The sequence below is a fragment of the Miscanthus floridulus genome, chromosome 15, assembly GCF_019320115.1.
Source record: "Miscanthus floridulus cultivar M001 chromosome 15, ASM1932011v1, whole genome shotgun sequence".
Taxonomy (NCBI): domain Eukaryota; kingdom Viridiplantae; phylum Streptophyta; class Magnoliopsida; order Poales; family Poaceae; genus Miscanthus; species Miscanthus floridulus.
This window is the reverse complement of record NC_089594.1, coordinates 86270453-86297215: the sequence shown is the minus strand read 5'-3', so window position 1 is coordinate 86297215 and position 26763 is coordinate 86270453. Positions and strand designations below refer to the sequence as shown.

At 47.7% G+C, this 26763-nt stretch overlaps 1 pseudogene; it reads left to right on the top strand.

The window, feature by feature from the left end:
* Positions 1 to 2099: 2099 nt before the first annotated feature.
* Positions 2100 to 26763, top strand: part of LOC136509521 (sodium/hydrogen exchanger 8-like) — a 54348-nt pseudogene continuing 29684 nt past the window's right edge.

Here is a 26763-nt window from a genome sequence, read left to right as displayed (position 1 = left end):
CTTCGGGAGCCAAGATCGTGGCACCGGGGGTCGATTTTGGTGGTTAGGGTTTGCTGGCGGCGCGGGGGAGAAGAGAAAGAGAGGGAGGCCGGCGGTTTCAGAATGAAGGGAGGAAGAAGAAGGGGCCTCGGCGTGGCCTAAAGGGTCCAGACCTCGGCTGTTGAGTCGGGCCACGCCGAGGTCTGGAGGCTCGGCGTTAAGTGACCCAACGCCGAGCTTCTGGGCCACCGTGCTTTGTTGGGCCGCCTGGGCCGCGCTCCGGATGGAGCCAGTAGCTCGGCGCGCAGTCCAACCGCGCCGAGGTTGGGGACTTGGCGTTGGCTGACACGACGCCGACGTCTCGGACCCACGCGCCAACGTGTCGACGACGACCCCGGTCGTCCGTGATGTGGCAATACCTCGGCGTCGAGTGACACGACGCCGAGCCTTATATCTCGGCATCATGTGCTAAGACACCTAAAAATGGTCTATTTTTAGAAAATGTTTTGGCGTTGGTATTTTTCTAAAAATTGTTTTCAAAAGAGACCAAAATACGAAAATTTCACAGGAGAACGGCTGCAAAGAACTTCCCGGAGAACAGCTGCAAAGAACGACATCACCGCGTGCAAAGAACTTCCTGGAGAACAGCTCGCAGTTCGGCATCCCGTTGCACGGCCGCGGCGCCGCCCACCACGCCGCCGGCAACTTCGGCATGTTGTCCCCCATGGTACATGCGGTGCGGGCGATCGAGTATTCAAGTTCACCTGCAGCCCCGCCTTCATCATAACGAAACATTCGCCATGCATGCATCCAATGTAACAGACTGGACAGCTGGGCACGGTGCTGCCGAAGGAGCGGACGCCGGACACATCGAGCTGCGGTCCGCGGACGCGCACTGCCAACCCGGCCGTGACGTTCAACTACTTCCGGGACCCGCGGGACGTGGAGCGGTGCACGCGGGGCATCGAGGCCATCGAGCGGGTGGTGCGGTCGCGGGCCTTCTCGCGCTTCACCTACGCCAACCACACCGCCATGGACGTCCGCCTTCTGCAGCGCCGCCGGGACAGCCTACTTCTCGGTGAACCTGCTGCCGCGGCACCCCAGGCACCCAGCTCGGACTCCGCGGCGCCCATGAAGAGCGCGCACTCGAAGGACGCTGGCGCGCATGTCGGCGTCCCCGCTCTCGACGTAGAGCTCCAGCGCGTCGCCGGCGCCGCCTTGGAGGCTGGCACGGAACGCACCCTCCACGAGGAGCAGGAACACGACGTACGCCGTCGTGGCCTCGTCGCCGGCTGCGCCCTTGGACTCGACAAGCAAGAACTGGGTCTCGCACGGGACGTCGCTGCCTTTCTCCCCCATCCGCTGTGCCGCTGCCTGTGCTGACCGTGGACTCGACACCGTGGACTGCCACGTCAGATTAAAAAGATAAACAAAGGGGTATGGATTAGAGATGCATCACTTCAAAAGTTTATGGACCTGAAAAGTCACTTTCGTAGTTGATAGACCTAAGTGAAACATGGGTAAAAGTTAATGGATCAATGATGCATTTAACTCTCTCTCTCTCTCTCTATATATATATATATATATATATATATATATATATATATATATATATATATATATATATATATATATAATATTATTCTACAGCTGGCCATAGAATAACTTATTCTATGGCCACTTTGAGTTACGATAATTACCATACTAATTTACGAGATTACAATAACTCCTTACTAAGTGATTTACTATAACATTATCGTAAATATCACCGTGAGTTGTAGTAACACGAGTATCGTAAATGCATATTTATGTTATCGTAAATTGGTACAAATATTATCGTAAATCAAGGTGGCTATAGAATAAGTTATTCTATGACAAGCTACAGAATAACCTTACCCATATATATATATATATATATATATATATATATATTCAGTATGTCCTTCCCTACCCTACCAGCATGAAATGACAGGGCAAAATAATGCCTAAACCCTCGCCTCGCTGCCCAATAAACCATTATTTGCTGCTCAAGACATCGGCCAATGTGTGGCTCCACCATCTGTCATTTCGACAACAACCTGGCTTTGGCGCCAACACCGTAGCCTCTTTCGTTACGGCACAGAAGGAAAAGGCTAATGCCATTGCTCCTGCTCTCTTGTTCCTCTTGCTCTTCCTCCTGTCCCGGGTCGTGCTCGCGCAAGCAGAGCTCCTCTCCATCCGATTGGAGAGAGAGAGAGAGAGAGAGGAATGGGGGGCAAGGCTGAGCCTGAGCCTGACGACGCGGTGCTCTTCGTTGGGGTGTCGCTGGTGCTGGGCATCGCCTCCCGCCACTTCCTCCGCGGGACCCGCGTCCCCTACACCGTCGCCCTTCTCGTCCTCGGAGTCGCGCTTGGATCCCTCGGTAAGCTAGCTTAGGTTGCTTTCCATTCCATCCCCCCCCTTCATTTGCCTGTCTTATTCATCTATTCTCTTGGGCTCGGCAGATGGAATTGGGATTTCCAAAACTGAATCCAATCCAACAATGCCCCCTTTCGCTTTCGTAATTAAATCTGCATCTGCCAGGACCAGGAGCTCTCAATTCAGTCGCTCCGATCCTTGTTCCAGTAAACACCCTTTGATTGCCACCAATAATTGATAACAATAGAGCGCAGCTGCTGTTGCTACAGTAGGAGTGACTTTTTATTTACGATCAGGATACTACTACTAAGTACTTTTTATTTCAGTCAGTCAGCACTTCTTTTTATGGAAATACTCCCTCGATCCCTAAATAAATCAAAGAGTTGTCATAAGTTAAACTTTCGTAACTTTGACCAACTTTATAGATCTATGAGATTAAATAAGCACGCTATAAAAATATAGTTTATGGTGTATCTAATGACACTAATTTTGAAAATGGCACTAATTTTGTCTCATAAATGTTGGTATTCTCTTCTATAGATTCGGTCAAACTTATAAAATTGTCACTTAGTAAAACTGTAGAAGTTGATTTATTTAGGGCACCCACAATGGTTAGAGCTAGTTATTAGCTCTAAGCCAACTTCTCCAATAATACTAACTTTTAGCATATAGCTTTTATCATGGATAGCCCCCACATGACACTCTCACACAACCTTGATCAAGATCTAGCTTTTCTCTCTCCTCTATTAAAATATGAGAAAAATGCTTAGAGCTAGCTTAAAAGTCAATTGTTGGAGCTGCCCTTAGGGACGGAGGTAGCAATATAATGGCCCCTGCCCCAGTTTTCTCTCTTTATTATACTTGCTCTGCTACTAAGTAGTAGTATTTTCTTTCTCTGATAACCTCCAGAATATGGGACACAACATGGTCTAGGCAAACTTGGAGCTGGAATTCGTATCTGTAAGTTTCTTATACCGCTATTCGTTCTCATTGATTGATACTTCAGTTCCTTCCACATGTATGTGTAGGTACCTAATTAATTCAATTCCCTACCTGGTTTTATTTTATTCATCATTCAGTTAATTACTTACCTTCCAATTAATTTGCAGGGGCTAACATAAACCCTGATCTTCTGCTGGCTGTTTTTTTACCTGCCCTCCTCTTTGAAAGCTCCTTCTCCATGGAAGTACACCAAATAAAGGTACATCATCTGATGTCTGTTTATCCTCCGTGCACGCACGATGTGGGATTATATGATCACAATAATGCTTGTTCACACCCGAAAGTTTTCTTTTCTGTCTAAATCATTTCAGTTTCTCTCTTAAATCGTTACTGTCAACACTGGATGGCCCTTACTTCTGCCTACTGTACCTCTCTGTTATGCTGTTCATTACTTCATTTCTGTGCTAATCCTCAGTTATTACTTCTGGCTTTAGACACTCTATGCTTCCTAGCAGACAACCACTTTGGTACTAAAAGATTCAAAATCTGTAACGAGAGTAGCACCTTCATATTCAGCTAACTCACCCCAAAGCCTCCTAGCCACTACACATTCAAAGAAATGATGACAAATATTCACCAAACCTCCACAAAAGAGACGGTTACCGTCCTCCACCATCCTCCTTTTGGCTAAGTTATCTCTAGACAAGAGCTTGTTCTTCGATAAGAGCACAAAAAGACATGAACGCTCGGGGAGATCCTAAGTTTCAAAACTGCAGGGGTGTACGCAGGAGTCACACCCCAGAAACTGATGATCCTAAATAAAGATTGCGAGGAGTAAACCCCATCTGAGGTGTATTGCCAAATAATTTCATCCTCATTATCTGTTCGGACAAGGGTGGAGGCTATCTGAATCAGCTCATCCCATTGCCTCATGAGCTTATGGTCAACACATCCTCTAGAGGTACATTTAAGGTTAGTGCTATCCTACAGATCGGCAATTGTTGTCGCATGCTCGTTCAGAATCACATAAAGCTCCGAAAACATAAGGGCCAAATTACATGGCCCTAACTAATTGTCCTTGATACTAACCTTGGGATTTCAGAAGATCATCTCCACAGGTGAAGGAGTCACTATATATAGATAGCCTCATGGCTATATATAGGCATATAGGCCTATTAGATAGGATCTTCACACTTAACACCCCCCTTCAAACTCAAGGTGGAAATGGAGGATCTGAAGCATTGAGTTTGAGCAAATGAAGCCGATGTTGCTCTCTAGTTTGCGCTTTAGTGAAGAAGTCAGCTAATTGCAGCTCGGATGGCACATATTGAAGAGCAATGGTATGCTGATTACAATGAGAGCGAGTGAAGAAAGCATCGACGCCAATATGCTTGGTAAGTTCATGCTTCACAGGATCATTGGCAATCTGTATAGCTCCTGTATTATCGCATAGAAGAGGTGTGGCAGCATCACAAGAAATTCCGAAATCAGTCAACAACCATCGAAGCCATACGATTTCTGCAGTAGTGGTGGCAAGTGCTCGAAGTTCTGCCTCTGCACTAGAACGAGATACAGCAGCTTGTTTCTTGGACTTCCATGCAATAGGAGAGGATCCAAGAAGAATACAGTACCCTGTGATAGAGCAACGATCTGTTGGGTCACTCGTCCAAGTGGAGTCCGAGTAAGCATGAAGCTGAAGCGGACTGTCACGGGCATAGAATAAGCTGCGAGATGATGTCCCCCTCAAGTACCGCAAGACACGAAGTAAATGGCCAAAATGAACGGTCGTAGGAGCACTCACAAACTGACTCAAAATATGGACGGCATGGGCAATATCAGGTCGAGTAACAGTGAGATAAACAAGGCTGCCCACAATATGCCGATATCGAGATGGATCCTTAAGAGGAGTACCATCAGTGGGACGAAGCTGCAAATGAAGATCCATAGGTGTCGCAGCTGTCCGATGGTCAGTGATGCCTGAACGAGTAATAAGGTCTTGTATGTACTTGGACTGAGAAAGATAGCAACCCTTTGCAGACTGTTTGACCTCAATGCCTAGGAAATAACTGAGAGGACCTAAATCCGACATTTGAAATTGTGCACCAAGTTGCTGCTTGACATAAGAAATGTGGTCTGCATCGTCACCCGTAATCAATATATCATCAACATATAAAAGAAGCAAAGTACGTCCACGTGAGGAGAGGTGGATAAATAAGGCAGGGTCATGATCACTAGGTGAAAAACCAGCAGCCCGAATGACAAGAGACAAAGCGCTCAAACCAAGCACGAGGAGCCTGTTTAAGACCATATAAAGCGCGACGAAGACGACAAACATAACCTGGAGGGGCACTAACACCTGGAGGTGGTTGCATGTAAACTTCTTCATTTAAATCACCATGAAGAAAGGCATTTTTAACATCCATTGAGAGATTGTCCAAGAAGAAGCAGCAGCCACTGCAATTAAAGTACGAACAGTAGTCATATGAGCAACAGGTGCAAATGTCTCATCATAATCTCGGCCCTGAGTTTGCTGAAAACCTCTAGCAACTAGACGGGCCTTATATCGCTCAATAGAACCATCCGACTTGGTTTCAATCTTGAAGACCCACTTGGATGTAATAGGCACAGCATGCGATGGTAATGGAACAATATCCTAGGTCCCTGTACGATCAAGTGCAGCAAGTTCCTCACACATAGCAAGTTGCCATTCTGGAATGCTAGAGGCCTCTCGATAAGTGGTTGGCTCTTCCACAACAGCAGTGACACGAGGAAAACCATATTTGTCAGGAGGCCCAATAGTAGCACGGTCTCGTAGATTATATCTCAGACCACCCTGTGATTCATCAGAAAAAGCACATGACTCATCAGAATTAACAGAACTATCAACATCGGGAGTAGCAGGACTGGCCGAAGAAGTGGCTGTGGGGATTTGGGGACGACGAGTGTAGTATTTGTGGACAGGTGGTTTGTCAAAGGATGGGAGCTGCTGGACCGGAGGTTGACAAGACAAAGGTTCAGAAAGTGGGGGAGGATCGACATTGGTAAGTGGAGGGTCGACATGAGTAAGTGGAGGAGTTTCAAAAGTGTCAGGAGAAGATACAGAAGTGTTAGGTGGGCTGGAAGACACGGGTTGTATAGGAGGGTCAACATCACTAAGTATAGGAGGAAGACACAGAAAGGATGTTGACTCTGTACAACTACGGGATGGTTGAGTAGAAGGGTTATAAAAGAAAGGACGATCCTCAACGAAAGTGACATCACGAGATATACGAATGCGGCGAGAGGAGGCGTCATAACAACGATAACCCTTATGCTCAGGACTGTACCCCAGAAAAACACACTCAACTGACTGAGCAGTCAACTTAGTCCGCTCACGAGGTGCAAGTAGGACATAGCAAGTGCAGCCAAAAACCCGAAGGTGGTCATAGTCAGGAGGAGTACCAAAAAGAACCTCACCAGGACACTGACCAGACAATTTTGATGATGGTTGTCTGTTGATGAGATAAATAGAAGTGGACACAGCTTCTCCCCAAAAATGAGAAGGAACAAAAGATGCAATAAGAAGTGTGCGGGCAGTCTCTATGATATGGCGGTGTTTCCGTTCAGCAACCCCATTTTGAGCATGCGCGCCAGGACAAGAAAGCTGAGCAAGAGTGCCTTCAGAGGTCAAAAATTGGCGAAAGGTGTGAGATAAATACTCTCCACCAGAATCTGAACGAAAAACTCGAATGGGGGTGGAAAATTGTGTGTGCACCATGCGAGCAAAATTTTGATAAGTAGAGCACAACTGAGAGCGATGTTTCATAAAGTAAATCCAAGTATATCGAGAATGATCATCAACAAAAATAACATAGTATTTATGACCACCTTTGGAAGCGAAAGGTGCAGGACCCCATACATCAGAATGAATAATATCAAAAGGTCTGGCTGAATGAGAAGTACTAGTAGAATATGGGAGCTGCAGCTGTTTTCCAAGCTTGCAACCCTTACACTGAAAACTAGACTCAATGGATGTAGGACCTAAACAACCCTTGTTTATTAAGGTGGATAAACGAGACCCGCATAAATGACCAAGGCGATGATGCCACTTGGCGAAAGATGAAGTCGATGGCGATGTACTTGGTGAAGATGCAGTAGCGGCGGCGGATGACACATAGGCAGTAGAGTGAGGAAGACGTAAAGTGTCGAGAACATAGAGGCTATGAGAACCTCTACGGCGATGGCCAGTCCCAAGTACAGCCCCGGTGCGACGATCCTGAATAAAACAAGATGAGTCATCGAATCCAACAAAACAATTGTGATCCGTTAATTGACCAACTGAAAGAAGATTCATGGACAACTGAGGTACAAACGAGACATTAGGTATAGAAAAATTAGAGGTGCAAAGAGAACCCTGATGAGTAATGTAGCAGGATGTACCGTCTGCTGTCTGAATAGAGGCATCATCTGCAATTGGCTTGCAGGCAACAAGCTGTGACTGATCTGATGACACATGAAAAGAGGCTCCTGAATCAAGCACCCAAGAAGAAGGAGCAGTAACAGGTGATGCAGCAGCAACAGACACAGATCCTGTAGGGGTGGAACCTGCAGGCACAGAGCCTGTAGGGGTGGAACCGGCGCCACGACCACTCTGCTTGGGATGGCGTGAGCGATAAGCAGTTAACTTCTCAGGATACCGAACAAAGCAATTTTCTGAACGGTGAGTAGTCTTCTTGCAATGAACACAAGGCGAAAAAGAGTTGCCCTTCACTGTATTGGTCTTGTGGGAGGCTGCCAGAACACTGTGAGGTACTGATACAGGAGACTGAGAATTAAGTCGTGTCTCCTCAGCAATCAAGGCGGACAACACATCAGAAATAGACGGAGTGGTGGAAGCATTTAACAACTGTTTACGACTGGACTCAAAATCAGGCCGCAAACCATGACAAAACTGATATATAAGGAATTTTTCAATGAACTTATTCTTCTTATCACAGCAGCCTGAGCACCCTGCCTCACACTTAGGAACCATGGAAAGAAAAGGTCCCATCAGACGATCAAAAGCAGTATAATACTCCTCGATAGACATCTCATTCTGCTGAAGATCATGAAGTCCTTGCATTAGAGTAAGCAAAAGTGCACCTGCTGTTCTGAACATATCTCCCCTGCAAGTAGTCCCACATCTCCTTAGCAGATTGATGGTGCTCAAGGCTCATCATTAGTGAGGGTTTCATGCTGGTGACTATGGCACTCATGATTCGGCCATCATCCTTAGTCCAAGTCGTGACGGCAGCAGCACCAGAACCATCCTTCGACTTGTCAGTTGGAGGATCATCTGTCAGATGAGATGCAAGGCCATGTCCACGCAGTACAGTTTTGACAGAGAAAGCCCACTCTCGATAATTAGATGGACCATCAAGTTTCAGAGGAAAACAATGGCATTTGACAGTAATTGCGACTGCGACATTGTGCAAGATAAGCAGTAGCAGATGACAAGCACCACTGAATAGAAAAACAGAGCAGACCACCGCCAACAGAGGAGACCAGCAACAGCAGCAGCAGAGGAAAAACAGAGCAGAGCAGAGAAACCTCTGATGGACGAGCAGAACCTCTGATGGACGAGCAGGGCACGAAGTCCAGACGGAGCCACTCGTGCGGCACGACAAGGACGGCCTGGCCTCCTCTGCTCGCACGGAAGACCGAGCGGACAAGGCACGACGAAGACGATCTGGCGACGAATCGCGCGGATCAACGCGCGGAAGACCGACTCGCGCGGATCGACGAGTCGCGCGAATTGACGCGCGGAGGAGGACCGCACGGACGGCGCGGAGAATCGGCGACGGACGGGGGCCGCGCGAACGGCACGGAGGATCGACGACGGGCCACGCGAACGGCGCGGAGGATCGACGACCGCACGGACGGCGCGGAGAATCGGCGACGGACGGGGGCCGCGCGAACGGCGTGGAGGATCGATGACGGGCCGCGCGAACGGCGCGGAGGATCGACGACGGGCCGCGCGAACGCGACAAGGATCCGACGGGCCGCGCGAACGGCGCGGATGTGCGGCGATGAGCCGAACAGACGAGACGGACGACGCCGCGAAGAGACAGGATGGATCCCAAGGTAAAGAAAAATTGGATCGTGGGTGAATTAGAGTAGCCTAATCCTAACCCTAATCCATGTCTCTGATACCATGATACTAACCTTGGGATTTCAGAAGATCATCTCCACAGGTGAAGGAGTCACTATATATAGATAGCCTCATGGCTATATATAGGCATATAGGCCTATTAGATAGGATCTTCACACTTAACAGTCCTCCCAACATCTAACTTGCTTGCCATTATCAGCCAGCCATCTAAACCCCATTTTAGCAACCTCAGCAGCCCACTGGAAACCCTTCCGATGGAATTACGATTCATATTCCCTGTAAAATCAGCAGATCTATATGAAAGCAACCAATAGTCTTATAAATCCTGTTCTGCGGTTCTCAATCCGATCTTGTGTACTGCTGTATACTCCATCTTTATCTGATCTAGACAATCTTACACTCTCTTCTGATTATCTTGATTTTTCTACCACAATACATTATCATCTAAAGTGCCTTGTCTCTAAATAGAATCATGTGGGGAACTTCTCCTCTGTTTGTGCCAAAAAAAATGTCTGTGTGAACATCATATTTGATTTCTTTACTGACACTGCTTCTAATAAGTAATTAATAGTAGAGTACTCTTAATAGTACTTGCTATTGATCTTTTTGCTGTGATTTCCTTTAGTGACATAGCACAACTGGTCCATATATGTTTGTTGAGTCCTGACTACGATGCTTATTTTGCAGAGATGTATGGCACAGATGGTGTTACTTGCTGGACCAGGTGTGGTAATATCAACAGTTTTACTTGGCGCTGCTGTAAAGGTATGTGCTTAGAGAAACAATGAGACATTGGTTTTTAATATTCCAATGCTTCCTAATTGGTGTCCCACAGCTCACTTTTCCTTACAACTGGAGCTGGAAAACATCATTGTTGCTTGGCGGACTGCTTAGTGCAACTGATCCAGTTGCTGTGGTTGCACTGCTAAAAGAACTCGGAGCAAGTAAAAAGCTTAGTACAATCATTGAGGGTGAATCCTTAATGAATGATGGGTAAGCTACTGTAGTATTGGACTCTAGAAGAGGGTATGTAGATGAGCCCTATAGATTGGACTTTCTGTTCTAGTCACCACTATACATTAATAAATAAATCACGCTTCATGCTAAAGTTAAATTTGAAAGTATTTACACTACCGTGCTAATAACAGAAGTTGTCAAAGCTTTTATATTCAATAGTCATATTGGGAATATAAATTTTGTTACTCTGTTTATGTAAGTTAAAATATGGAATTCAAGATTTAGTTAACTATGCAATGACCTTGCCTCGTGTACTATGCGATTCGCTCTCCTCATTGTATGTATTAGCTACATATTAGATATTGTGGTACATATATGATACCTAGAAATAGAAAAGTTTTCAACTTCAGTTATATACAGTTATAAAATCAGTAAGAGTTCCGATAAAAAAAAATTCTGTAAGAGCTACCTCATGCTAAATGATCAGGCAGAACTCCTGCCAGTTGTTTAAACTCACTCTTCTTCTCTATTAATATATTGCCGGGCAGAACTCCTGCCAGTCATTTAAAAAAAAAACTCATGCTAAATGACCTCAAATTCTACAGGACCGCTATTGTTGTCTATCAGTTATTCTATCGAATGGTGCTTGGAAGAACCTTTGATGCTGGCTCAATAATAAAGTTCTTGTCTGAAGTTTCACTTGGAGCGTATGTGGATTTTCTTTGTTACATTCAAAATGAATTATATGGATATGTGTGTATAATGCTAATTAGTACCTTCTTTGATCAGTGTTGCTCTGGGCCTTGCCTTTGGAATCGTGTCAATACTGTGGCTGGGCTTTATTTTTAACGATACAATCATAGAGATTGCACTTACTCTTGCTGTCAGCTATATAGCTTTCTTCACTGTAAGACCATGCTACTCAGAAGTTCTTACTTCCCTCTATTTTCTCGGAGACTTTGCTTTTGCTAATGTTCATTTGTATCAGGCGCAAGACTTGCTGGAGGTCTCTGGTGTTTTGACTGTCATGACACTGGGAATGTTAGTAAACTTGTGTCAACAAATAGTTTTTGCATGTTTTTTAATATCATTTCTCTTGTATTGACCATGTTACCTGGCAGGTTCTATGCAGCTTTTGCAAAAACTGCTTTCAAGGGTGAAAGTCAGCAAAGTTTACACTATTTCTGGTATGTATCTTATAGAAACAAGTCAGCCTCCCATCTAGAAGTCCTACTGCCGTGCTATGCCGCTATCACTGTGTTTGCATAACTGGGGAAACTAAACAAGGTTGAGAGGTTGAGTCAGCCAGGGTGGTGGAATTGGAATTGCTGGTGAACTACTTATTGCACTACGGGAACTAATTTGAGGGTCTGCCATAGCTATTTACTAGCCATGTTTGGGATCTGTAACAACAAAAAGATTCATTATAAAAACTTGTAAAACCGTAACGACATAAATACACAATCATTAATTAATACCAATTTTTTGCATGGAACGATTCTGGTAGTCAGTGTCCCTGCGATTCCTATCCTAATTTTGTTGATGAATAATATGCCAGTGTTGGTTACCAAAAGTACTCATAGAGGATGAACATGTTAGGTTTCATGCACCAACCAGATGAACCCAAAAGCTTAAGCCATTGGGAAGAGGTGGGCAATCCACTTATACACTTCAAGAGAATAAGCTCGTAGTCCATTCATGTGGAGTAAACCAGATTACAGTTATTTAAATAGGAGCTAGACGCCTAGACTAACACAAGAGAGAGAGAGAGGGAAGCTCTCAGGCGACAGTCAGGAAAGATTCCCAGGCATCAGCAGACTAGCAGTAACTAGAGAAGTAAACACTAGCAGTAAAGAGGGGGAGTAAACAGGGGAGGTTCCTAGGCAACAGCCGGCTAGTAATAAAGGTAGCAGTAAACATGCTAACAAGTACCTTGAAATCTTTTCAGTTGACACTGAATTAAGATACCCTAATCTGGGTATTACTATGAACGCATCAAATTATTTACTTCTTTTCTTCTGTAAACCATGTACATGATCTTGCATATATGCTCTGCGAGATAGTTCTTTACTTTTCTGATATATGAGTATTCATCTGATCTGCGTTACATGTTTGCTTTGCTCTTATTCTGGTATTCAGGGAAATGGTTGCTTACATTGCAAACACACTTATTTTTATACTGAGGTATTGGCAGCTCTTCTGTACACATGGGGAAAAAACTTTCTCTGGTTTTGCTGTTTATGTCCACTTGTCCAGTTGGTTTGGACTACTAGTTGCTTTGATCTTATGCTTCATAATGACACAGTTGTAAAGTTTCTCACATGTGAATTCCCTTCAGTGGGGTTGTTATTGCAGATGGCGTTCTACAAAATAATGCCCACTTTGAGAGGCACGGTATGCATCATGTACATCCTGAAATTTATTTCTCTATGTCCTTTAGGTCGAGGTCGGGTTTTTCCAATCTGGTACTGGTGTGTCTGCTTTTATAAGCCTATGGGTTAGTGGGTCTGTGTTGTAAGGGTTTCTCCGAACCCCCTCTTCTCTTCTTAAATAATATAATGATACACAGCTCTCCTGCATATTCAGGAGAAAAAAAATTTATGTCCAAGTGAAATATACAAAAGCCACCTCACCCTTGACCATGGCATGTTCAAATAATTTCCATTTGGCTTCTACTGAATTGGCATTGATTTTTGTTACATGTTCTGATATGATGGTGAGTTGAACCTAATTGATCACTGCGTCCCATTCAATATACGAATATTGGATCTATTATAAATCAAATCACAGTTCACAGCAGAATAATATGAAATTGAAAGATCCAGTTGTTACTATGAGCAAATCAGTTTTCCTGTTTGTTATGGACTCGTTCAATGGCAAGACATTTGCTCAAAGAAGGATGAGAAAAAAGGCAGCATCTGCAGTTTAAGTTGTATCGTGCAGTTTTGCCTGTCAGTTCTAGTTTTGTTTGCTGCAAAAGCTTGGTTCCACAACCTGATGCTTCATTGTCTGTTGACTGGTGGGCATGCACTAATGACTCAGTTGACAACCAGGTGCTCCAAATTATGAATTCCGTTATAATTCTAGGAGCTTGGTCTCTGTGGAACCACTGGAATCTCGATGTATCTTTGATGGAGGAACACGAAACCTTGCTGTCATTTTGTCTCTGGCCAGCGAGGCGGCGACGAGCTCAAATTTTGGAGCTTACTGGGGGCTAAGGGGACCTCTCTCCTGATTTCCCCACAGCTATATTTGTAGTGTATCTGATTAGAGCCTAATCTGTTGCGTAGAGGGTATGAGTGCGAGGTGGCTGGGCGTGGCTTGAATGGTCGACGGCGAGGTGGCGGCGCCGTGCTCGGCGCCGAAAGCTAGGGCTGGAGACGAGAGAATGCGAGAACAATAGTGCCAGGGAGCGAGAGAGATTAACTCAAATCTCTGGCTGATTCTTCATTAAGCAACAATGTTCCATACTTATACCACAATCCTAACAAACTCATAGCTAACTTTAAGGAATAACAAAACACGGATAAATCTCTTTCCTAATCAAATGGATCGGCTAACAAATTCTTGGCGGCGAGGATGGCGCGCCCTGGTTGGTGACCGCGCACTGGCGTGGCATGGCGCGGCCCACTCCTCAGCCATGTCTCACCTTGCGCCGCTGATAGACATTTCCCACCATAACATGTCTCCCCCCCTCGACGAACAGCTCGTCCTCGAGCTGGAAGTCAGGGAAGAGAGTCTTGAGCTCGTCCCAAGTGGCCTCCGCTGCATCCATGCCCGCCTAGTGCACGAGGACATGCCAAGCCCCGCGGTGCAGCTGCAAGCGTAGAACGCATCCCGGGCGATGGAGTGGTCGAGCGTTGTGCAGCGGAGGCAGAGCCGGCGTCGTCGTCGGAGGAGTGCCGCGGAACGGCTTGAGCACACCAACGTGGAAGACATCGTGAATGCAGGCACCTTCAGGAAGACGCAGGCGGTAGGCGACGGGCCCGATGCTCTCGACCACCTGGAACGGCTCGGCGAAGCGTGGGCTAAGCTTGCCACGTGGACCCAGCAGGAGCGACTGCGCCGGCCGATGCAGGATGCGCAGCCACACCCAGTCATCGATGGCGAACTCCAGAGGACAATGATGGGCATCGTAGTGCTTCTTGGCATACTCCTGAGCTTGCAGCAGGCGGTCGCAGGACCTCCGCTAGGAAGACGTCGCGGTCCTTGAGGAGGGTGTCCACCGTTTCAGTCCACGCCAAACCTGTAGTGTATGGCAGCAATGCAGGCGGGGGACGCCTGTATACTACCTCGAAGGGTGTAGCTTGGAGCGCGGAGTGGTAGGACGTGTTATAGCAGTACTTCGCCCAGGGGAGCCAATCCAGCCATGCGTGCGGCCGGTCTCCAGTGCTGCAACGAAGATACATCGCGATCGTCTTGTTCACCACCTCGGACTGTGCGTCGGTCTGTGGGTGGAAGGCCGTACTGATCGGCAGCTGAACGCCGGCGAGCTTGAATATGTCGCACCAAATGTGCCCGGTGAACACTGGGTCGCGATCACTCACAATGGAGTTCGGGCAGCCATGGAATCGAACAATGGCCTCGAAGAACGCCTTCGCGACCGTGGTCGCCGTGTAGGTGTGACTCAGCGCGATGAAGTGAGCATGCTTGGAGAAGCGATCCACCACGGTCAAGATGACACTCTTGCCGTGGACGCGCGGGAGACCTTCAATGAAATCCATGGCGACGTCAGACCAAACTTGTGAGGGCACATCGAGGGGTTGCAGGAGGCCGGCAGGGCGTAGGGCGTCGGTCTTGTTGCGTTGACACGTCGGGCAAGCGCACACGAACTCGTGCACCAGCCGGCGATCATGATCGACGACGAACTCTTGGTGGAGGCGGTGCAGCGTCTTCTGGATGCCCTCATGACCGGCCGAGTGGGCCAACTGGAGGACCGCGGGCGGCGATGGCGAGGAGGCCAGAACAAAGATGTGGGCACCACGCAGGACCAGGCCATCCACCACGCGCCATGGCGCATCGTGGTCAGTGACCACCGAGTCGCGGAAGGCAAGAAGCGTGGCGTCCGTCTCCTGGCGGAGGTTGTCGTAGAGGCGGAACGAGGGCCCGATGAGCGCCCCAAGGGATGCGTTGTCGTCGCCGCGTCGAGACAAGGCATCGATGACGATGTTGAGGCGGCTCGGCCGGTATTCGATGTTGAAGTCGTAGACGAACAATTACTCACCCACTAATGCTGGGGCACAGTCGAGAGACGCTGATAGAGCATAAATTTGAGGGCGTAATGGTCTGTTCGTACGACGAAATGCCGACCCCAAAGATATGGGCACCTGTGGTGCACCGCCTGGACGAGGCCGATCAACTCGCGTTCGTAGGCGGCGAGCTTGAGATGGTATGCCACAATTGGCCTGCTGAAGAATGCAAGCGCGCCGTCGCCCTGATGAAGCACTGCCCCAAACCCAGAGCCCGACGTGTCGCAATCAACCAAGAAGGGCCGGTCGAAGTCTGGGAGCTGGAGTACAGGGGCGGTGGAAAGCGCCTGCTTGAGGCCGTCGAAGGCCACTGTGGCCTCAGGTGACCACGTGAAGCCGTCCTTCCTGATCAGCCGCGTGAGGGGAGTGGCGATGGCGCCATAGTCCTGAATGAACTGGCGGTAGTACCCCGCCAGGCCCAGGAAACCGCGGAGCCCGCGCGCCGAGTGGGATTGCGGCCAGGAGGCCACGGCCTCCACCTTCTCGCGATCCATGGTGACGTCGTCGGCTGTAATCACGTGGCCGAGGTACGCCACCGATGACTGAGCGAACGAGCACTTGCTGCGTTTGAGGCACAGGTGATGCTCGCGCAGGGCGGTGAGGACGGCGTTGACGTGCTGGAGGTGGGTCGACCACGACGGGCTGTAGATGAGGATGTCATCGAAAAACACCAAAACAAACTTACGCAGGAACGGCTGGAGAACGGAGTTCATCAAGCTTTGGAACGTTGCCGACGCGTTCGTGAGCCCAAAGGGCATAACCAAGAACTCGAAATGGCCTTCGTGAGTGCGGAACGCCGTTTTGTGCACATCCTCGACGTGTACCCGGACCTGATGGTAGCTGAAACGTGGAGATCCAACTTCGTGAAGAAGTGCGCCCCGTGCAACTCGTCGAGCAACTCCTCCACAACGGGGATCGGAAAATTGTCCTTCACTGTTTGCTGGTTCAAGGCACGATAGTCCACGCAGAAACGCCATGAGCCGTTGTGTTTCTTGACAAAGAGGACTGGGGCGGAGAATGCCGACGTGATCGGCCGGATGATGCCCTGCTCAAGCATCGCCGCACACTGAGTCTCCAGCTCGTCCTTCTGGAGTTGGGGATAGCGGTATGGGCGCACCGCCACCGGGGCTGCGTTCGGCAACAGGTGGATGCGGTGATCACATGGGCGAGCTGGTGGAAGTCCCTGCGGCGCGGCGAAGACATCCTCGAAGGAGCTAAGGAGGCGGTCGAGCATGGCCGGCTCGTTGTTGTGGATAGCATGCAGATGCTGGGTTGACTGCACGTTGTGCCTGGTGGAACCAATGCCGCGCCAAAAGACTCCCCGACCCTCGCACCAGAACGCCATACACAAGTCGTTGAAGTCCCACTGGATCAGCCCCAAAGTGCGAAGGAATGTGACGCCGAGGACCATGTCATAAGAGTCGATGGGGATGGAGTAGCAGTCGACGGAGAAGATCTCGTCGGCGATGCGAATCCCGACGTCACGAGTAAGACCATGGCACGCCACGCGATCGCCGTTGGCCACAATGACGCCTGCCCCCGGGCATGGCTGAAACTGGAGACCGACGCGGCGGGCGACGTCGCCACGGATGAAGTTATGGGTCGACCCGGAGTCGAGCAGAGCGACAAACTGCTCGTTGCCGACGGTGATGTAGAGCTGCATGGTGTCCTCGGTGTGGATGCCCGCTATGGCGTGTAGGGAAATCATTGGCGTCTCTGGGTCGAAAGCCGCGGGCTCAGCTGGCGTGGCTGGTTCCTCATCGTCATCGGGCTCCTCCACCACGTAGTCGGAGACCTCCAGATAGAATAAATGCGGACACCTATGGCCGCGGACATATGGTTCATCATAGTTGTAGCAAAGGCTGAGTTTGCGACGATCGGCCATCTCGGCTGGGGTGAGCCGCTTGAACGGACGAGGCGACGGCGGAGTTGACGACGACGACGCTCGGCTGGGTCCCGGTGGCGCCCGCGGCCGGTGGTGGCGCGGCCATGGCGGCAGGGGGGTGGAGCTGGGAGCGCGAGTGGTGGCGCGACATTGCGGCGCTCATAGGCGCGCGCCAGGCTCATGGCGCGTTGTAGATACTAAGGATCATGAAGCTCCACATTAATGCAAATGTGCTCTGGTAGACCCCCAGTGAAAAGCTGGGCCTGCTGGTATGGGATGAGGCGGCCCGCGTGCACCATCCGCTCCTAGAAGGTCTCCTGGTAAGCCGCGACGGTGGCCGGGAACGGCAGGCGAGCCAGATCCGCCAAGTGGTTGGTCCGGAGAGGCGGCCCAAAATGCTGGTGGCACAAGCGCTTGAACTCCTCCCATGCTGGCTCGCCGGCATCACGCTCCAGGATGTAGTACCACTGCTGTGTGGTACCCGTGAGGTGGAACGAGGCGAGCCACACCTTTTCGCCTTCGGGGGTGCGCTGGGCGCGAAAGAAGCAATCACACCGGTTGAGCCAGCCCAGCGGATCATTCTTGTCATCATAGATGGGAAAGGACAGTTTGTGACAGCGGGGAATGGCCGCAGCCTCTGGTTCCGGCGGTACGTGTGGGAGGGGTGGCGGCATATGCATGGCGGCGGATGACAGAGGGTAGGACGCCTGCATGATCGATGAGAAGGAGGGCACAGGGGATGGGGAGTCTGGAAAGCAAATTTGGGTGATGGGCACGCCCATGGATGGCGCCTCAGACTAGGAGAGTGCGGCCATGGACGCCGTGACCGCCGGGGCAGCCCCCTAGATGGATGGCATGATCGGTGGCGCGGACGACAGCTCCGAAATGACCGGGACCGGGCCTGTGGCCGGAAGCTGGGGAATGCCGCCGTAGCCAGGCAGGCCGTACGACAGGAATGGCGGCGCGGAGAAAGATGGACGACTCTCGATGGCCGCCATGCGCGTGGTGATCTCCCCCATCTGGTGCTGCAGACCGTAGATGGCCGCGGTGAGCGCGTTGAGGGCGTCAGTCGGGATCGCGGTGAGTGGGGTTCGGAACGGCAAGCGGAGCGGTGGTGACGAGGACAGCGCTGGTTACTGCGGTGGATGGTGGTTTAGCAGAGGTGGTGGTGGTGGTGGTGGTGGGAATGACGGCGGGGGCGGAAGCTCCAGAACCTTACATGACTGATACCAGGTTGTTAGAGCCTAATCTGTTGCATAGAGGGTATGAGTGCGAGGTGGCTGGGCATGGCTTGAACGCCGGACGGTGAGGTGGCGGCGCTGAAAGCTAGGGCTAGAGACGAGAGAATGCGAGAACAATAGTGCCAAGGAGCGAGAGAGATTAACTCAAATCTCTAGCAGATTCTTCATTAAGCAACAATGTTCCACACTTATACCACAATCCTAACAAACTCATAGCTAACTTTAAGGAATAACAAAACAAGGATAAATCTCTTTCCTAATCAAATGTATCGGCTAACAAACTCCTGGCGGCGAGGATGGCGCGCCCTGGCTGGTGACCGCGCACTAGCGTGGCATGGCGCAGCCTACTCCTCAGCCACGTCTCACCTTGCGCCGCTGATAGACATTTCCCACCATAACAGTATCAGGTCCAGGTCAAGGTCGTTTTTGTCTTAGTCTGAAGGCGCCATTGTAATGATATAATTTTCTGGGGGGTGTGGGGTGTGTGGCTGTTGTACTGGTTTCTTATACCTTTTTCTTCTTATCAATATAATGATACGCAACTCTCCTAAAAAATAGGATATTGCTCACCTTTCATATTTGGTTTGGGGATTGTTAGGAACTCGTTTTTAATAGTTGGTTTGGTTATTAGCTTGAGATGATAAGCTTGGTGGGTTGATATTTTTGTTAGGCTGGCGGCCATACTAGACAATCATTGTTGAGAAACAAAGATATCACAATTCATCTAAATCACTGCTCAAAGCCTCCTCTTGGAGGGTGAGTACTCTTCATGTTTTGCGTTTGCATCTACTAAATCTCAGGCATAACATGGTTAGAATAGGAACCACCTCTTTTTATTTTTTTATTTTTCATTCTTTTATATTTACATTTTATTTTTAGCTCTCATTAGACAGATATGCACCTGAATTAATCAACATCATCTCAGTTTTGCTCGTAACCATTAACACCTTTGTGAACAAAACCTTGGTGGGCTAAAGAAAAAAAATTCTATTCTAGTTTTGACATGTGGTGTCCCATGTTCATCATAGTGGAATGCATAAAAGGCCAGTATTTATACAACATGTTACAACAACAACAACAACAAAGCCTTTAAGTCCCAAACAAGTTGGGGTAGACTAGAGTTGAAACCAGCAGAAGCAATCAAGGTTCAGACACGTGAATAGCTGTTTTCCAAGCACTCCTATCTAAGGCTTAAGTCTTTGGGTATATTCCATCCTTTCAAGTCTCCTTTTATTGCCTCTACCCAAGTCAACTTCGGTCTTCCTCTGTCTCTCTTCATATTACTATCCTGGCTTAGGATTTCACTACGCACCGGTGTCTCTGGAGGTCTCCGTTGGACATGTTCAAACCATCTCAACCGGTGTTGGACAAGCTTTTCTTCAATTGGTGCTACCCCTAATCTATCACGTATATCATCGTTTCAAACTCGATCCCTTTTTGTATGACCGCAAATCCAACGCAACATACGCATTTCCACGACACTTATCTGTTGAACATGTCATCTTTTCGTAGGCCAACATTCTGCACCATACAACATAGCAGGTCTAATCGCCGTCCTATAAAACTTGCCTTTTAGCTTCTGTGGTACCATTTTGTCACATAGGACACCAGATGCTTGGCGCCACTTCATCCACCCTGCTTTGATTCTATGGCTAACATCTTCATCAATATCCCCGTCTCTTTGTAGCACTGATCCTAAATATCGAAGGATATCCTTCCTAGGTACTACTTGACCTTCCAAACTAACATTTTCCTCCTCCCGAGTAGTAGTGCCGAAGTTACATCTCATATACTCAGTTTTAGTTCTACCGAGTCTAAAACCTTTGGACTACAAAGTCTTCCGCCATAACTCCAGTTTCTGATTCACTCCTGTCCGGCTTTCATCAACTAGCACTACATCGTCCGCGAAAAGCATACACAAGGGATGTCCCCTTGTATGTCCCTTGTGACCTCATCCATCACTAAGGCAAACAGATAAGGGCTCAAAGCTGACCCTTGATGTAGTCCTATCCTAATTAGAAAGTCATCCGTGTCTCCATCACTTGTTCGAACACTAGTCACAACATTGTTGTACATGTCCTTAATGAGCCCGACATACTTCGTTGGGACTTTATGTTTGTTCAAAGCCCGCCACATAACATTCCTTGGTAGTTTATCATAAACCTTTTCCAAGTCAATAAAAACCATGTGTAGGTCATTCTTCTTCTCCCTATACCGCTCCATAACTTGTTTTATTAAGAAAATGGCTTCCATGATTGACCTTCCGGGCATGAACCCAAATTGGTTCATAGAGACCCGCGTTATTGCTCTAAGCGATGCTCGATAACTCTCTCCCATAGCTTCATAGTATGGCTCATCAACTTAATTCTCCGGTAATTAGTACAACTTTGAATATCCCCTTTATTCTTGTAGATCGGTACCAATATACTTCTCCTCCACTCGTCAGACATCTTGTTCGATTGAAAAATATGGTTGAACAGCTTGGTTAGCCATACTATAGCTATGTCCCCGAGGCATCTCCACACCTCGATTGGGATACCATCCGATCCCATCGCCTTACCTCCTTTCATCCTTTTCAACGCCTCTCTGACCTCAGATTCTTGGATTCTCCTTATACAACATGTTAATGAGCTATATATAAAAGATAATTGTTGGACTAACCCTGTATTAGATTCCTCTGCCCTGCTTCTGAATTTTAATGCCGTAGGGAATTTCTGATTCTACTTCAGTTAGCCTATACTTCAAACACTTGGCATTTGATTACGAAAAACATATGCTTGAACGTTTCGTCTTGGCTTAGATATCATTGTGCAGCAAAATCATGTTTTGTGTATGATTTCAGATATAAAATTTCATAACATTTTTTAAAGTTTTGGTATGACCTTTCTGTTCTGAGCTTAATCCTTTTTTTTCTCGAACGACACAGGAGAGCTGTGTGTCATTTCATTAAGAAGATTATGAGCTTAATCCTATTAAATCATGTTGTGTACATTGATTTTATATCTTGCTCTTGTAGGCAGTTCATGGGGCTTCCTGCTGCTGCTCTATGTCTTTGTACAAATATCTCGACTTATAGTTGTTGGTGTTTTGTACCCATTGTTGCGTCACTTCGGGTATGGGTTGGACTGGAAAGAGGCCATGATTCTTGTTTGGTCAGGGCTGCGAGGGGCTGTTGCTCTGTCACTATCATTATCTGTTAAGGCAAGTTAGTTTCATTTGTGTATCAATAAACGTTTTTCTCTGTGCTTCATTTTCATGTAAGTACATTAGTTTACTGCAGGGTTTTCTAATGCATTTATTGGAATATTTTTACTAGTGTACCAGCGATGCAGTTCAACCTTACCTTAAACCAGAAGTCGGAACAATGGTATGCCCCTTTTGTGAGTGGAAGTGTCAAATGTCTAATATGGACTTCGCTAATGTTATACATTATGCAGTTTGTGTTCTTCACTGGTGGCATCGTGTTTCTGACATTGATTTTTAATGGCTCAACCACACAATTTTTGCTACATATGCTCGGCATGGACAAATTGACGGCCACAAAGGTTAATTTCATAAATTGTCATCTCCAATTCCAGCTTGGCATTTAAGGTGTTGCTTGTTTTTTATGAACCTCTGTATCTTCTTTTGTACCCATCTGTCCTCTCCCTTCAACTAATTGCTAGTGAAGTGGTGAAGGCAATGTTTTATGTGCTGCGAACCTGCCACTTAGCCTAGAGCCTCCAAGATCTCAAGGTTAATGGTCATCAATATACTCATCCCACAAAAGTTTGACACCCATGCTATGTCACAGACATTTACTTTATCTGTATGTATGCTAGCATGCCAAGTGTAAAATTACTTATGAATTGATTGAGATAATAGATCCTTTGCCAGCGATAGCAGAAGATGAAAAGAAGAAGCCCTAAACCTGACTTATGCCCTACTACCATTTTATGAATATAACTTGTATTGTATAATAGCCCCATGGGGGCAATATATATGAGTACATGAGGAGTACAAGAAAAGGACTCTTTACTCTTAATTTAACGCTGGTTTGAAGTCACATTAAAGCAATGTATTTTTCATCACAAAAGATACATTAGCAATTCTTGCAACAATATGATTCAAAGAGAACCCTGTGTTTAAGTATGCACTTCTTTTGACAACTGATCCCGAAATATTATCCCAAGTGATCTGACAAAAGTAGCAGAAAATCCAGAGCAATTGATTTTCCCCTCTTTAGCTGGAAATGTTTATAACAAACAGACCTGTTGCTCTGAAGAACACCACCACCATAACATTGTTCCATTTGTAAACTGTGATTCCTATCTGAACAAGATTAGCATCAGACCTTGTTGTGAAAAATAGATTAATAATTTCACACGTTGTGTTCAGGAAGCCTTTATCACTATCATGAACCATGCCTCTTATTCACCATCTTCTATCTGTCTAGGTTTGTTTTCTCTGCTCATTTATTGCTTTCATAAGCACAACTGGTTCTCATTTATGAAAATACATTCACTTATGCCCCAGATAAAGATTCCAATATGTTTTTTTTTGTAGCTTCGTATATTGAAATATACAAGATATGAAATGCTAAACAAAGCATTAGAGGCTTTTGGTGAGCTAAGGGATGACGAGGAACTGGGACCTGCTGACTGGATTACTGTAAAGAAATATATCACATGTTTGAATGACGTAGACAATGAGCCAGAGCATCCCCATGATGTTGGTGGCAAAGATGACCACATGCATATCATGAACTTAACAGATATCCGAGTGCGGCTTTTGAATGGTATGTTATCACTTATCAGGTTATCTGATGGAATTTGATGCAGATTTTTTTTTCGTGAACGCACCTGAGGGCATATTTCATTAAAAAGAAGAACAAAGGCAACCGCACATGTGCCTGAACCTGGAAGTGGCTCTGGCGGCACAGAGTTTAACAGTTTTTAATACACAAATTTGATACACGTATTTTTGATACAAATTTGATACAAATATTGCATAAAGGTATTGAATAATATATTATCATACCCAGTTTGCATAGATTCTCTTCTCTTTTTTGATTAAGGATTTTCCTAATCCCTTTTAGGCTTACACATGCGAGGGTCGCGGTCTCCTCGCATTACACATGCGAGGGTAAGACTTGCCACTAACACCCTTCCCCAGACCCCGCACAGAGCGGGAGCTTTCTGCAATGGGTACGCCCTTTTAGGCTTGATATACTGTAACTCTTTAGTTAACTTCCTACCACCTGTACTGTTCACATGCACTCCTGGAGTGAATAGCTGTGGCGAGTTAGTGGTATTTAGGCTTCAACGGTACAATTTTGTTCTGCCAGATCTTCCTGTCGTTTGGAGTTAGAAGTGGTTGTTTTTGAAATATAAAACTTTTGGTGTCAGCATTGATAATTGGTATGAGGAAAGATCCTCCACTGGCCTGCCAAAGACGAGTGTCCTACCATTGATGCCCAGACCTGCACCCATGCTCAGATCAGCTTTATTGCTCTACATTTCCCTTACTTATACCTTCTTCTCGAATCGCTAAAGTAAGTCCTTGCTACAGTACTCCCACTACCTCGTAGGATTTAAGATCTTAAATAGATCTTAGCCCTTGATTTTTGAATACATGCAACAAATAAGTCATAAATAAATAAATAAAGTATTTATAAAAAAAGAAAAAGAAAAAGGCAGGAAATCTCAATCGCTGAAACAGATTGATTTTTGTTCAATAGATTTCTAATTGCAATATTTATAACATGTGTGCTCAGGACATACTGACTATACATCATAGCTACACACCGATGTACGAGATGACCATCTGGCACGCAAATTAAAGGCCATGGAGTTTCTCTTAGTCAATTCTTTGAACAATGAGATGCTAATTTCGTGTTTCAGATTGCACATCATCTTTGTATTGTTAGAACTGTACTGTGCAACTATATTATTTTGGGTGAACAAAAACGTTAAAACTTTTCCGTACAATGGTACAAGCAAATTTGTCATGCATCTCAAATTAGTTTTTTGATGTTATGATAAAAAGTAATGTCACCCACATGTCACGTTAATCCCATAGAGAAGTTAAATCTAATAATGAAAGTTATATGCATGTGATATGGCTAGGGATCTTTGGGGGGGGGGGGGGGGGGGTGCTGTTTATTGATGAACTGGTGGTGATTACAGTGTCTGGATGAACTGAATACTCGATAGCAGCAGCAGCAGAGGAGATCGCCCTCCCTGGGAGGCTCTGATCAGTTAACTCTACTTCTGCCTAGTCCTAATGCCCAGCCGCACGAGTGGTTATAACCCCCACATGAGCGGCTAGGTACATCAGTTATGCATGTTCTACCTTGGACTAATCCTAGCCACTCCTATTATTCCTGCATGGTCTAATCTTAGCTAGCTGGGACTAATTCTAGCCACTAGAGGCAGCTGACGCCTTCTTCTTCCTCCTAGTGTACTGCTTTCCTATGAAAGCATCCACAACATTTCCACCCTCCTTTCGAAACAGCTCGTCCTCAAGCTGGAACTTGGGGTAGGTAGCCTTGAAGTCGTTGAGCAGCTCCCAGGTGGAAGCAGCAGGACTCTGGCTGAGCCATTGCACCAGAAGCTCCCACACACCATGGTTTAGGCGTGTGCGAACAATGTGACCGGGCTCCGGAACAGCGTGGCCGTGGACGACCGTGGGCAGAGGAACAATGTCCGTTGGTGCAGCGCCGTAGTACTTCTTCAGGAACACCACATGGAAAACATTGTGGATGCGCGCCTTGGCGGAAAGTTGGAGGCGATAAGCAACCGAGCCAATGCGCTCGATCACCTTGAAGGGCCCATAGTAGCGGGGTGCCAGCTTAGCATTCTGACTGCTCTTGATGGCCGTCGCAGCCTGCTGGTGTAGACGGAGCCACACCCAATCATCCACACTGAAGGAGACGTCCCGGTGAGTAGCGTCATGGCTTTGTTTCATGATGCTCTGAGCTTGAAGGAGCCGTTCCCGGACAGCAGCCAGGAATTCATCCCTGTTGGTCAGCTGCTTGTCCAAGGCAGCCACCCTGGAGAGGCCTGGCTGGTAAGAAGCCAATGTCGGTGGAGATCGGCCATAAACCACCTCGAACGGCGTCGCCTGCAGTGCCGTTTGGTGGGAGGAATTGTAGCAGAATTCGGCCCACGGCAGCCACCGCAGCCAGCTCCGCGGACGATCGCCGGCGAGGCAGCGCAGGTAGACATCGAGAACACGGTTGGTGACCTCCGACTGGGGGTGGAAGGCGGAGCTGAGGCGCAGTGTGACCCCCGACAAGCGGAAGAGCTCGGTCCAGGAGGCGCTGGTGAAGACCGGGTCCCTATCACTCACGATAGAGCACGGCAGCCCATGGAGCTGTACAATCTGATCGAAGAATGCTTGGGCGATGGACATGGCGCTGTAGGGGTGGCCCAGGGCGATGAAGTGGGCATACTTGGAGAAGCGGTCCACCACCGTGAGGACCACTGACTTGCCGCCGACCTTGGGGAACCCTTCAACGAAATCCAGGGCAATGTCAGCCCAGACGGCGTGTGGAACGTCTAGCGGCTGCAGCAGGCCAGCTGGATGGAGGTGCTCTGTCTTGTTCCGCTGGCAGACAGAGCAGCCCTGCACGAAGTCGCGGACAAGCCGGCTGGTGTGGGGGCTGTAGAAGGAGGCGCGCAGGCGATGCAGCGTCTTCTGGATGCCCTCGTGGCCGACGTCGTGCGTTGTGGCCAGGATCTGAGGCCACAGAGCTGACGTGTCAGGGACGAAGATGCGGCCCCAATGTAGAACGAAGCCGTCAGCAGTCGTCCAATTCACCCTAGCAAGGCCATGGGCGATCTCCTGGCGCTTGGCGATGATGTCCTGCAGGGTGTCGGCCTCGGTGCGGAACTCGTTGAACAAATCGAGGTCCGGCAGAGAGAGCGCGCAGGTGGACAATGCAGAGGCGTCCTCGTCGCGGCGTGACAGGGCATCAGCAGCCACGTTCTGGCGCCCGGG